The sequence below is a fragment of the Petromyzon marinus genome, chromosome 51 (assembly GCF_048934315.1).
Source record: "Petromyzon marinus isolate PM22_M1 ecotype Great Lakes invasive population chromosome 51, UKy_Petmar_22M1.pri1.0, whole genome shotgun sequence".
Lineage (NCBI taxonomy): Eukaryota > Metazoa > Chordata > Hyperoartia > Petromyzontiformes > Petromyzontidae > Petromyzon > Petromyzon marinus.
The window spans coordinates 1,619,943-1,632,560 of NC_133717.1; the positions used below are offsets into that span (position 1 = coordinate 1,619,943).

General features: G+C 51.5%; 1 long non-coding RNA gene across 1 annotated transcript in view; it reads left to right on the forward strand.

Annotated features, from left to right (window-relative positions):
• The first annotated feature begins 9,485 nt into the window (after nucleotides 1-9,485).
• LOC142931216 (uncharacterized) overlaps nucleotides 9,486-12,618 on the forward strand; it is a 13,702-nt gene continuing 10,569 nt past the window's right edge. Inside the window, exon 1 of the long non-coding RNA XR_012947220.1 lies at nucleotides 9,486-9,583. This is a non-coding gene — a long non-coding RNA (uncharacterized LOC142931216). The remainder of the gene's footprint in view (nucleotides 9,584-12,618) is intronic.

The following is a 12,618-nucleotide window of genomic DNA, read 5'->3' on the forward strand; positions in this document are numbered from 1 at the left end:
TCCGCTGTTGCTGGAAGGCGACTGCCTCCAACCACCCAGTGGTGACTTTTCACGAACCTCCTCCATAACACACACACACACACGTTACATGTTTTGCATCTCAAAGTGATAAGCGACAGAGAAAAGGCGAAGTGGCTGGGATGAGGTGGTAGAGGCCTCCACCCCCACGCTCGATCCAGCACTCACCCCGGACGAAAGAGCGAGATCAAGCTCGGCTACAATGACCTCCGTCTATTATAAAATACCAAAGATTTCACGACTAAGGCCGTAGAGTGTCGGTGGGAATGCTGAATTGCGAAGTGCATCCAGGCAACAGCGGGGATATTTTTTTTTTAAATATAAACGGAGCAATTTCAACCCGCAACGCGATCTCTGCGGGTTCTCGCCCTGGAGAACAGTTGCCAAGGGCACACCTCGTGCAGACGCACTAAAACTAAACTTTATTTTTTATTTTACCGGTTAAGGCCCGCTGAGCTAAATAGCTCTTTTCCAGAAGCAATCTGGCCACAAGTGATAGCTAAACGAAGTGACTTATCACGTGGACATTGACAGCAGTAGCCAAATACTCTCAAGGGATGTTGATTAAAACACGTGGAGAGAAAAACCAGAGGACCTGGAGAAAAATCCACGCAACTACGGGGGAGAGAGAGAGAAAAAGCAAACTCCAAATATACAGCAGGCGTCAGAGTCGGGATCGCATCCACGACCTCCTGAATACGAGGCGAGGTAGTTGACATCTCATAGACACCGTCGTGCTCCCAAAGGCGCTCGGTGCACGGTGGTCATGAATTCCACGCCGTGGCGAGGTCACGGACATGTGGACACAGCGGGTGGACGGACTCCGTCAGGGGGAGCGCGGCGGAGTCACCGGCGTTTAGGGGTCAGCGCGAGTTGGCCCGGACACCATAGGCGAGTTTGCCAAAGCTGACCATCGCCATTAAAGGTGAATCACCTCGTGTGTTTTGAACTCCTTTCGCACCGTACGTAGCCTACTGCACTAATCGGAGGTGCGGGGTGAGGACAACTAAATACAAAATCCGTTCGAAAGACATTCGTTTTCAATCTAGACGATTTAAAAGTGCATAGCTCCAGTGGCCTCCTAATGTCGGAAGAGCATTGCAGACGGCCGCAGAAGTGCATCCGAAAGCACGCAATGATGCGGTGACCATCTTTGTTCGATGGCCAGCCAAAAGCCGCGGCTGCTGCGAGGGTGACCGGAGTTTGCGTGATGCTGGCTTAATGATCTAATGGTTGTCACCCGCAAACACGACGTGCGAACCACTGGCAGCACGCAGCGGTTAAGAGCGCTTGACAACCCCAGCCTGGGGTCTACCAAGCGATAGGCCGCTTTGTATCTACGTATATCCCTGGGATTCCCTGCCTCCCTGTTCCACTGGATTATAGTAGCAAGGTACGCAGAGTTATACTTATTATCCTAGCACTCACTTCACACTGTCACTCTGGTTCGTTTTCACACAGACACTCTAGATTGCTGTCACAAGATAAGTTGAGTTCCACGCGAAATCCTGGGGCTCGTTGATCACAATCCTCTGTTACTCCTTTATCTGATTCCCATATTACTCTCATTCCTGCGTCTCCCTGAGTGGCTCTGTGTATCTCCTTGTGTGGCTGTGTATCTCCTTGTCTGGCTCTGTGTATCTCTTTGTGTGGCTCTGTGTATCTCCCTGGGTCTCTGTATCTCCCTGTGTGGCTGTGTATCTCCTTGTGTGGCTCTGTGTATCTCGCTGGGTCTCTGTATCTCCCTGTGTGGCTCTGTGTATCTCCTTGTGTGGTTCTGTGTATCTCCCTGGGTCTGTGTCTCCATGTATGGCTCTATGTATGTCCCTGGGCCTGTGTATCTCATTGTGTGGCTCTGTGTGTCTCCTTGTGTGGCTCTGTGTATCTCCTTGTGTGGCTGTGTATCTCGCTGGGTCTCTGTATCTCCTTGTGTGGCTCTGTGTATCTCGCTGGGTCTGTCTCCATGTGTGGCTCTGTGTATCTCCCTGTGCTGGTCTATGTCTCCCTGTCTCTGTCTGCATCTTTTTGGTCTGCCTTCGTGTCTCTTTGTCTTACTTTGTGTCTCTGTATCACAATCCAACAAACTAAACGACGCGTCACAATGCAATTCACATTCGCTCTCTCAAAATTCCCAAAATCTAGGCTCCCGGTGCGGTGGTCCGCGTAAATCGTGCTGAGCGGGTTAGAGTTGAAATAGCGGCCAACATGGAGCAGCTCCTGGTCGCTCAGGAGACGTTGAGGCGATGTCTTCGAGGTAGGGCGTCCAGGCAAGGACAGGCTGGCCACGTGGCGAACAGGCCGTGCCATAGCACGGTCAACGATACCCTGGGAGGCTCTGCTAAGGTTCGACCCTCCCCCCTCACCCTAACTGGGGCGCCACGATGGCGAGATGTTTACTACCTCGCCTGGTATACAGGAGATTGTGGATTCGATCCTGACCCTGACGCCTGCTGCTGTATATTTGGAGTTTGCATGTCTCTCTCTCTCTCCCTGAAGTCGCGTGGATTTTTCTCAGGGTGCTCCAGGGCCCTCATCCCTGAGGTCTTGCGGAGGGTATGGGGGCCTTCGGCCTTCAATTCGAACCGATGCAGCCTAATGTCAGTTAGGCTTCATAGGTTAGAATTAGTAAAATCTAAATTAGTCTAATAAATTAATAGACATTAACATTCGGAATATTAAAATAAAAACATGTAGTAACCATTCTTAATACTATAACATGTTAGGAAACAGGCCCACTAGTGCAATAAATTGATAGTCCCAAGGGTGTTAAATGGACAGTTCCATACCTGTCAACCCATACGGTTTACTCCATATGTTCATGCACAGGGAAATTGAGTTTTCAGGTCCATACGGTGTACAGCCCTTTCAATACGGGCAAACATTTTTTTGGGTTTATTTGTGTTTCTCCCTTGTGATGGGATTTTGTAGGATGAACGTTGAGATTTCTAACGGCACAGGGTAACCAATAAGGTCTGAATTGGTCTGTAATAAGGTAGGCACTGAGAAGGAGTTGCCAGGTATGCAGTTCTGAACGTAATTACCAAAATTGGCACACACAAAAAAGCCATGTTCATTAAAACCAAATTACAACCTCGTCTTCTGTATTCCCCCGCTTAAGTGATTTGACCTCTTGGAAATAAACCTCGATTGACCTTCCACGACGTTTCACGGCAGAGCCATCGGTCTTCAAAATGCGCTCAAGAGGCGTGTTGCCAAGGCGGGCCGTACATTTTAGATTCCGTGTCGTAAATAGATCCGTGGTGGCCTCACATAGACGTCGTAAAAGTGAGTCACAAATCAGACCCACGTAAAGCGGCCGTCATATTTCCCAAACAATAACTATATATAAAACTTTTACTGTCATTTAAAAATACTACAATACTTAATTAAATGTTAAAATCTACGGGACCTTTATCGATGGGAGAAAATGTTACGCGCTCAAAAAATTGGATTTTACAAAAGGCTATACAGATGAACAAACTCACGCTTGCTCCATTATAGTATCAGCTGAGATGAGTTTAGAGTATTTGGCTGCTATACATTTCCACGTGATGATAAGCCACTTGGTTGAGCTATCATTTGTGATAGCTACTACATAGCAGCTCAGCGGGGCACTTACCTGGCAAAATGAATTCGGTAAAACAAAAAAAACCTCAATAATCTCAAGAGCGGCCATGCAATGTGATGAATACGAGACGGTGGCAGGGCCGGATTAAGGCACGGGGCTTCAGCGGCTGCAGCCCAGGGGCCTCCGGCAGCCGGAAGGGCTCCAGAGATGAAGTGAAAAGTTATTTCACTTGAGGAATGCTGAATTTTATTTGTTGTTAGCCTTGAAAAAAAATAAATTTTATTTCTCTTTCACTTTGTTTTCCTTTTGAAAGTATTACCGGGGGCCTCACGGTACCTGTAGCCCAGGCGCCTACAACATCTTAATCCGGCCCTGAGCGGTGGTAGTCCTTTAATAGACAACTTCACGAAGGAGCAGTCCCTTCGTGAAGAGCCGCACGCTACTCCGGAGCAGCAGCTTGCTGACCCCCCCACCTTGCCCCGCCCCCCATCTGCCCCCTCACCTTGCCTCACCCCCACCTTTCTCCCCCCCCCACCTTGCCCCCCCCACCTTGCCCCCCCCCCCACCTTGCCCCCCCCTTTTCCCCGCCCTCCCACCTCAATGTGGCGATCTGCCAGACCCCTGCCCCACGCGGGGGTGGGGGCTGTGTGGGTGAGAAGTGTTTGTTGTTGTTGTTGTTTGTTGTTGTTGGGGGTGTTGGAAAGTGTGGGTGAGAAGTGGTTGTTGTTGTTGGGGGGGGGTGTTGGAAAGTGTGGGTGAGAAGTGGTTGTTGTTGTTGTTGGGGTGGGGGTGTTGGAAAGTGTGGGTGAGAAGTGGTTGTTGTTGTTGTTGGGGGTGTTGGAAAGTGTGGGTGAGAAGTGTTTGTTGTTGTTGGGGGGGGGGGTGTTGGAAAGTGTGGGTGAGAAGTGTTTGTTGTTGTTGGGGGGGGGGTGTTGGAAAGTGTGGGTGAGAAGTGGTTGTTGTTGTTGTTGTTGGGGTGGGGGTGTTGGAAAGTGTGGGTGAGAAGTGGTTGTTGTTGTTGTTTGTTGTTGTTGGGGGTGTTGGAAAGTGTGGGTGAGAAGTGGTTGTTGTTGTTGTTGGGGGGGGGGGGTGTTGGAAAGTGTGGGTGAGGATTAGGGGGGGAGGGGGGTGGAGGTGCTGGCTCGCTTGGCACGCAACAACAACAACAACACGTGGCACGCAACAACAACAACAACACGTGGCTCGCAGCAACAACAACAACACGTGGCTCGCTTGGCACGCAACAACAACAACACGTGGCACGCAACAACAACAACAACACGTGGCACGCAACAACAACAACAACACGTGGCTCGCTTAGCACCCAACAACAACAACACGTGGCACGCAACAACAACAACAACACGTGGCACGCAACAACAACAACAACACGTGGCACGCAACAACAACAACAACAACAACAACACGTGGCACGCAACAACAACAACAACACGTGGCACGCAACAACAACAACACGTGGCTCGCTTAGCACCCAACAACAACAACACGTGGCACGCAACAACAACAACAACACGTGGCACGCAACAACAACAACACGTGGCACGCAACAACAACAACAACACGTGGCACGCAACAACAACAACACGTGGCACGCAACAACAACAACAACACGTGGCACGCAACAACAACAACACGTGGCACGCAACAACAACAACAACAACAACAACAACACGTGGCACGCAACAACAACAACAACACGTGGCACGCAACAACAACAACAACACGTGGCACGCAACAACAACAACAACACGTGGCTCGCAGCAACAACAACAACACGTGGCTCGCTTGGCACGCAACAACAACAACACGTGGCACGCAACAACAACAACAACACGTGGCATGCAACAACAACACGTGGCTCGCTTAGCACCCAACAACAACAACACGTGGCACGCAACAACAACAACAACACGTGGCACGCAACAACAACAACAACACGTGGCACGCAACAACAACAACAACACGTGGCACGCAACAACAACAACACGTGGCACGCAACAACAACAACAACACGTGGCTCGCTTAGCACCCAACAACAACAACACGTGGCACGCAACAACAACAACAACACGTGGCACGCAACAACAACAACAACACGTGGCACGCAACAACAACAACAACAACACGTGGCACACAACAACAACAACAACACGTGGCACGCAACAACAACAACAACACGTGGCACGCAACAACAACAACAACAACAACAACAACAACAACACGTGGCACGCAACAACAACAACAACAACAACACGTGGCACGCAACAACAACAACAACACGTGGCACGCAACAACAACAACAACACGTGGCACGCAACAACAACAACAACAACACGTGGCACGCAACAACAACAACAACAACACGTGGCACGCAACAACAACAACAACAACACGTGGCACGCAACAACAACAACAACAACACGTGGCACGCAACAACAACAACAACACGTGGCTCGCGCCGGCGGCGGTGGCGGTACAGCGCGTTCCACTCTGGTCGACAACCCGGTGCGACAACAACAACATCGCCCGGTGCGACAACAACAACATCATCGCCCGGTGCGACAACAACAACAACATCGCCCGGTGCGACAACAACAACATCATCGCCCGGTGCGACAACAACAACAACATCGCCCGGTGCGACAACAACAACATCATCGCCCGCTGCGACAACAACAACATCATCGCCCGGTGCGACAACAACAACAACAACAACATCGCCTGGTGCGACAACAACAACAACATCGTCCGGTGCGACAACAACAACAACATCGCCCGCTGCGACAACAACAACAACATCGCCCGGTGCGACAACAACAACATCATCGCCCGCTGCGACAACAACAACAACATCGCCTGGTGCGACAACAACAACAACATCGCCCGGTGCGACAACAACATCAACATCGCCCGGTGCGACAACAACAACATCATCGCCCGCTGCGACAACAACAACAACAACATCACCCGGTGCGACAATAACAACATCATCGCCTCGTGCGACAACAACAACAACATCGCCCGGTGCGACAACAACAACAACATCGCCCGCTGCGACAACAACAACAACATCGCCCGGTGCGACAACAACAACAACATCGCCCACCCACTCACCCACCCACTCACCCACCGCTGCCGGGAATAGCGGCCGCGTGTGGCAGCTGCACTCAGTCACGTAGTCACACAGTGACGCAGTCACAGTCACACAATGACGTAGTCACACAATGACAGTCACACAGTCACACAGTGACGCAGTCACAGCCACGCAATCACAGTCACACAATCACAGTCACACAGTGACGCAGTCACAGCCACGCAATGACAGTCACACAGTCACACAGTGACGCAGTCACAGCCACGCAATCACAGTCACACAGTGACGCAATGACAGTCACACAGTCACACAGTGACGCAATAACAGTCCCACAGTCACAGTGACGCAGTCACAGTGACGCAATGACAGTCACACAGTCACAGTGACGCAATGACAGTCACACAGTCACAGTGACGCAATGACAGTCACACAGTCACAGTGACGCAATGACAGTCACACAGTCACAGTGACGCAATGACAGTCACACAGTCACACAGTGACGCAGTCACAGTGACGCAATGACAGTCACACAGTCACAGTGACGCAGTCACAGTGACGGAATGGCAGTCGCACAGTCACAGTGACGCAATGACAGTCACAGTGACGCAGTCACAGCCACGCAGTCACAGTGACGCAATGACAGTCACACAGTCACAGTGACGGAATGACAGTCACACAGTCACAGTGACGCAATGACAGTCACACAGTCTCACAGTCACAGTGACGCAGTCACAGTGACGCAGTGACAGTCACACAGTCACAGTGACACAATGACAGTCACACAGTCTCACAGTCACACAGTCACGTAGTCACAGTCACAGTGACGCAATGACAGTCACACAGTCACACAGTGACGCAATCAGTCACACAGTCACGTAGTCACAGTCACAGTGACGCAGTCACGCAGCCTTCATTCTCTTCCCGGCGCTATCGTCACGGCAGCACCAGCAGCAGCACCACGTGCCACACAGCCAGAGACAGCGATGAGTGACAGCCGGAAATATTCCCCCCACTCCGTAATGTGCAAATTCCACATTCCCATACCAGGGGCCACAGAGGTGCTCCAGCAGCGAGCGAGCCAGTGACGAGTGAGCGAGTAAGTGACAATCCACATTCCCGTGCCGGGGACCGGACACATGCAGAAGTGGATTCACCGAAGGTGGGGAGGATGAGGGTGGTGGTGCCGATATTTCACGCTCCTTAATCAGTGCCAAGAATAAATAATAATCAGAATATCCGTCCAGCGGTTGGCTGCGTACATTGATAGAGAAGTTCAACATACGTACATTGCTAGAGAAGTTCAACATACGTGCACTGCTAGAGAAGGTCAACATGCGTACATTGCTAGAGAAGGTCAACATACGTACATTGCTAGAAGTATGAATAAAGTAGCAATCTCTGGGGTCTCATTCGGGGGGCAGGGGTGGCGGAGGGGGGTCGCATCCGCCACGATCTGTTGCTGAATGATGGTGAGGTTGCGTGTGGTGGGGTACACGCAACCTCACGCCTGACCAGGGTGGATGACGAGGGCCAGCGTGTTTATTCATACTGGAGGAGGAATCCGATGAGCTACGAAGCTCTTTTTGTTCAGAGATGTCCAGTAGAGGCACGGCGTCGGAACGTTACACCAACAAACAGTCCAAAAACACGACAGGGGTGGGGAGTATAGGGAAAGTGAAACAAATAACTTGAAGGAAATAAACAAATAAAATAAAGCATCGTGCTTATCTTGGCAAGCAAGGCGCACTGAGCTCTGAGGTTCTTTTTGCAGAAGCGACCTGGCCACAAATGACAGCTGAAAGATGCGTCTCTGACGGGGGTCATCTTGACTTGTGTTTATGGAGCGGGAGTCACTTAGCTCCAGCACCACATCTCGTGCCAGATGCTGCATCCGCAAAACAACGAGACGCCATGCGCAGCGCTGGGGTGGAGCGATACAATCGATCACATCCCACCCCCCCCCCCCCAACGCCCCATCGATGGGTATTGCGGATTGCTAATCCAGATGAATTGTATCCATTCCCGCTCAGTCGATCCATCATGAGAAAACGTCGAAGCAAATACCTGGGTTCATACTCTAAAGTCACGTCGGTATGAAATTGAATCAATTACATCGCGACGTTTCGCTTGTGTTGCGCCCGAAAACGTCGCGATTTAATTTATTTTCTATCTATGCGTGACTCTACCGAAAGGACCAAAGATCGTGGATCCCTGGTAGTCACGAAAGCTTCACAAACTTGATTGATACCGGGGTCAAATCACAAATTGCGTGGTTAGGGGCCCTCCATTTAGTAGGCACGCAAACATCGGACAAAACTTTTACCCCCCCCCTCCAATCCTATAGAACGGACGATATTTAATCCACGCAGAAACGACCAAGGATTAATAATATTAACGCGTTTAAGCAAACAGATAGTCTACTGCCGGACTATCTGAATGGATGGCCCCTGAGTCGCCCGTGTCGATTCCTTGCCAACTCGATCCATGGATCGAGTAACGAAGTGCCCCCCCCCCCCTCCTCACCCCCTTCATTTGATTGGCTGATTTATCAGCAAGGTCGGGGGATGCCGTCGCGCGCTCCGCTCTCATCGTGGCCGCAGCGCCACCGGAGGCGGGGCGCCGGACGCGGCCACGCCCCCCGCCGCCTGGCGCCAGACGCCGGCAGAGAGGTCGCGCGGGGCCGCGTGAGGCGCGGGCGGAGTGGGGAGGAGAGAGAGGGGCGGGGCGGCGTGAGGGGGAGGGGCGGGGCGGCGTGAGGAGGAGGGGGCGGGGCGGCGTGAGGGGGAGGGGCGGGGCCGCCTGTCGGGCCGACGGCTGCGGGAGCAGCGAAATCCCGCGAGCAGCCGTCGTGAACGCAGACCTCGACCAGAGTCTGACGACAGGTAGGTGGTAGGTAGTAGGTGGTAGGTAGTAGGTAGTAGGTGGTAGGTGGTAGGTAGTAGGTGGTAGGTAGTAGGTAGTAGGTGGTAGGTGGTAGGTAGTAGGTGGTAGGTAGTAGGTAGTAGGTGGTAGGTGGTAGGTAGTAGGTGGTAGGTAGTAGGTGGTAGGTAGTAGGTGGTAGGTAGTAGGTGGTAGGTAGTAGGTGGTAGGTAGTAGGTGGTAGGTAGTAGGTGGTAGGTAGTAGGTGGTAGGTGGTAGGTAGTAGGTGGTAGGTAGTAGGTGGTAGGTAGTAGGTGGTAGGTAGTAGGTGGTAGGTAGTAGGTAGTAGGTGGTAGGTAGTAGGTGGTAGGGTAGTAGGTGGTAGGTATAGGTGGTAGGGTAGGTGGTAGGTAGTAGGTGGTAGGCAGTAGGTGGTAGGTAGTAGGTGGTAGGTAGTAGGTGGTAGGTGGTAGGTAGTAGGTAGTAGGTGGTAGGTGGTAGGTAGTAGGTGGTAGGTAGTAGGTGGTAGGTAGTAGGTGGTAGGTAGTAGGTGGTAGGTAGTAGGTGGTAGGTAGTAGGTAGTAGGTGGTAGGTAGTAGGTGGTAGGTAGTAGGTGGTAGGCAGTAGGTGGTAGGTAGTAGGTGGTAGGCAGTAGGTGGTAGGTAGTAGGTGGTAGGTAGTAGGTGGTAGGTAGTAGGTGGTAGGTAGTAGGTGGTAGGTAGTAGGTGGTAGGTAGTAGGTGGTAGGTAGTAGGTAGTAGGTGGTAGGTAGTAGGTGGTAGGCAGTAGGTGGTAGGTAGTAGGTGGTAGGTAGTAGGTGGTAGGTAGTAGGTGGTAGGTAGTAGGTGGTAGGTAGTAGGTGGTAGGTAGGTAGGTGGTAGGTAGTAGGTGGTAGGTAGTAGGTGGTAGGTAGTAGGTGGTAGGGTAGTAGGTGGTAGGTAGTAGGTGGTAGGTAGTAGGTGGTAGGTAGTAGGTGGTAGGGGTGGTAGGTAGTAGGTGGTAGGTAGTAGGTGGTAGGTAGTAGGTGGTAGGTAGTAGGTGGTAGGTAGTAGGTGGTAGGCAGTAGGTGGTAGGTAGTGGGGAGGTAGGTGGTAGGTAGTAGGTGGTAGGTAGTAGGTGGTAGGTAGTAGGTGGTAGGTAGTAGGTGGTAGGTAGTAGGTGGTAGGTAGTAGGTGGTAGGTAGTAGGTAGTAGGTGGGTAGGTAGTAGGTGGTAGGTAGTAGGTGGTAGGTAGTAGGTGGTAGGCAGTAGGTGGTAGGTAGTAGGTGGTAGGTAGTAGGTGGTAGGTAGTAGGTGGTAGGTAGTAGGTGGTAGGTAGTAGGTGGTAGGTAGTAGGTGGTAGGTAGTAGGTGGTAGGTGTCAGTAGGTGGTAGGTAGTAGGTGGTAGGTAGTAGGTGGTAGGTAGTAGGTGGTAGGTAGTAGGTGGTAGGTAGTAGGTGGTAGGTAGTAGGTGGTAGGTAGTAGGTGGTAGGTAGTAGGTGGTAGGTGGTAGGTAGTAGGTGGTAGGTAGTAGGTGGTAGGTAGTAGGTGGTAGGTAGTAGGTGGTAGGTAGTAGGTGGTAGGTGGTAGGTAGTAGGTGGTAGGTGGTAGTAGGTGGTAGGAGTAGGTGGTAGGTAGTAGGTGGTAGGTAGTAGGTGGTAGGTAGTAGGTGGTAGGTAGTAGGTGGTAGGTGGTAGGTAGTAGGATGGTAGGTAGTAGGTGGTAGGTAGTAGGTGGTAGGTAGTAGGTGGTAGGTAGTAGGTGGTAGGTAGTAGGTGGTAGGTGGTAGTAGGTAGGTAGTAGGTGGTAGGTAGTAGGTGGTAGGTAGTAGGGGTAGGTAGTAGGTGGTAGGTAGTAGGTGGTAGGTAGTAGGTGGTAGGTAGTAGGTGGTAGGTAGTAGGTGGGGGTAGGTAGTAGGGGTGGTAGTAGGTGGTAGGTAGTAGGTGGTAGGTAGTAGGTAGGTAGGTGGTAGGTAGTAGGTGGTAGGTAGTAGGTGGTAGGTAGTAGGTGGTAGTGGTAGTAGGTGGTAGGTAGTAGGTGGTAGGTAGTAGGTGGTAGGTGGTAGTAGGTGGGTAGGTAGTAGGTGGTAGGTAGTAGGTGGTAGGTAGTAGGTGGTAGGTAGTAGGTGGTAGGTAGTAGGTGGTAGGTAGTAGGTGTAGTAGGTGGTAGGTAGTAGGTGGTAGGCAGTAGGTGGTAGGTAGTAGGTGGTAGGTAGTAGGTGGTAGGTAGTAGGTGGTAGGTAGTAGGTGGTAGGTAGTAGGTAGGTAGGTAGTAGGTGGTAGGTAGTAGGTGGTAGGTAGTAGGTGGTAGGTAGTAGGTGGTAGGTAGTAGGTGGTAGGTGGTAGGTAGTAGGTGGTAGGTAGTAGGTAGTAGGTGGTAGGTAGTAGGTGGTAGGTAGTAGGTGGTAGGTAGTAGGTGGTAGGTAGTAGGTGGTAGGTGGTAGGTGGTAGGCAGTAGGTGGAGGTAGGTAGTAGGTGGTAGGTAGTAGGTGGTAGGTAGTAGGTGGTAGGTAGTAGGTGGTAGGTAGTAGGTGGTAGGTAGTAGGTGGTAGGTAGTAGGTGGTAGGTAGTAGGTGGTAGGTAGTAGGTGGTAGGTAGTAGGTAGTAGGTAGTAGGTGGTAGGAGTAGGTGGTAGGTAGTAGGTGGTAGGTAGTAGGTGGTAGGTAGTAGGTAGTAGGTGGTAGGTAGTAGGTGGTAGGTAGTAGGTGGTAGGTAGTAGGTGGTAGGTTAGTAGGTGGTAGGTAGGAGGTGGTAGGTAGTAGGTGGTAGGTAGTAGGTGGTAGGTAGTAGGTGGTAGGTAGTAGGTGGTAGGTAGTAGGTGGTAGGTAGTAGGTGGAGGTAGGTAGTAGGTGGTAGGGAGTAGGTGGTAGGTAGTAGGTGGTAGGCAGTAGGTGGTAGGTAGTAGGTGGTAGGCAGTAGGTGGTAGGTAGTAGGTGGTAGGTAGTAGGTGGTAGTAGGTGGTGTAGTAGGTAGTAGGTGGTAGGTAGTAGGTGGTAGGGTGGTAGGTAGTAGGTAGGTAGGTAGGTAGGTAGGTAGGTAGGTAGGCTAGTAGGTGCGTAGGTAGTCAGGTGGTAGGCAGTAG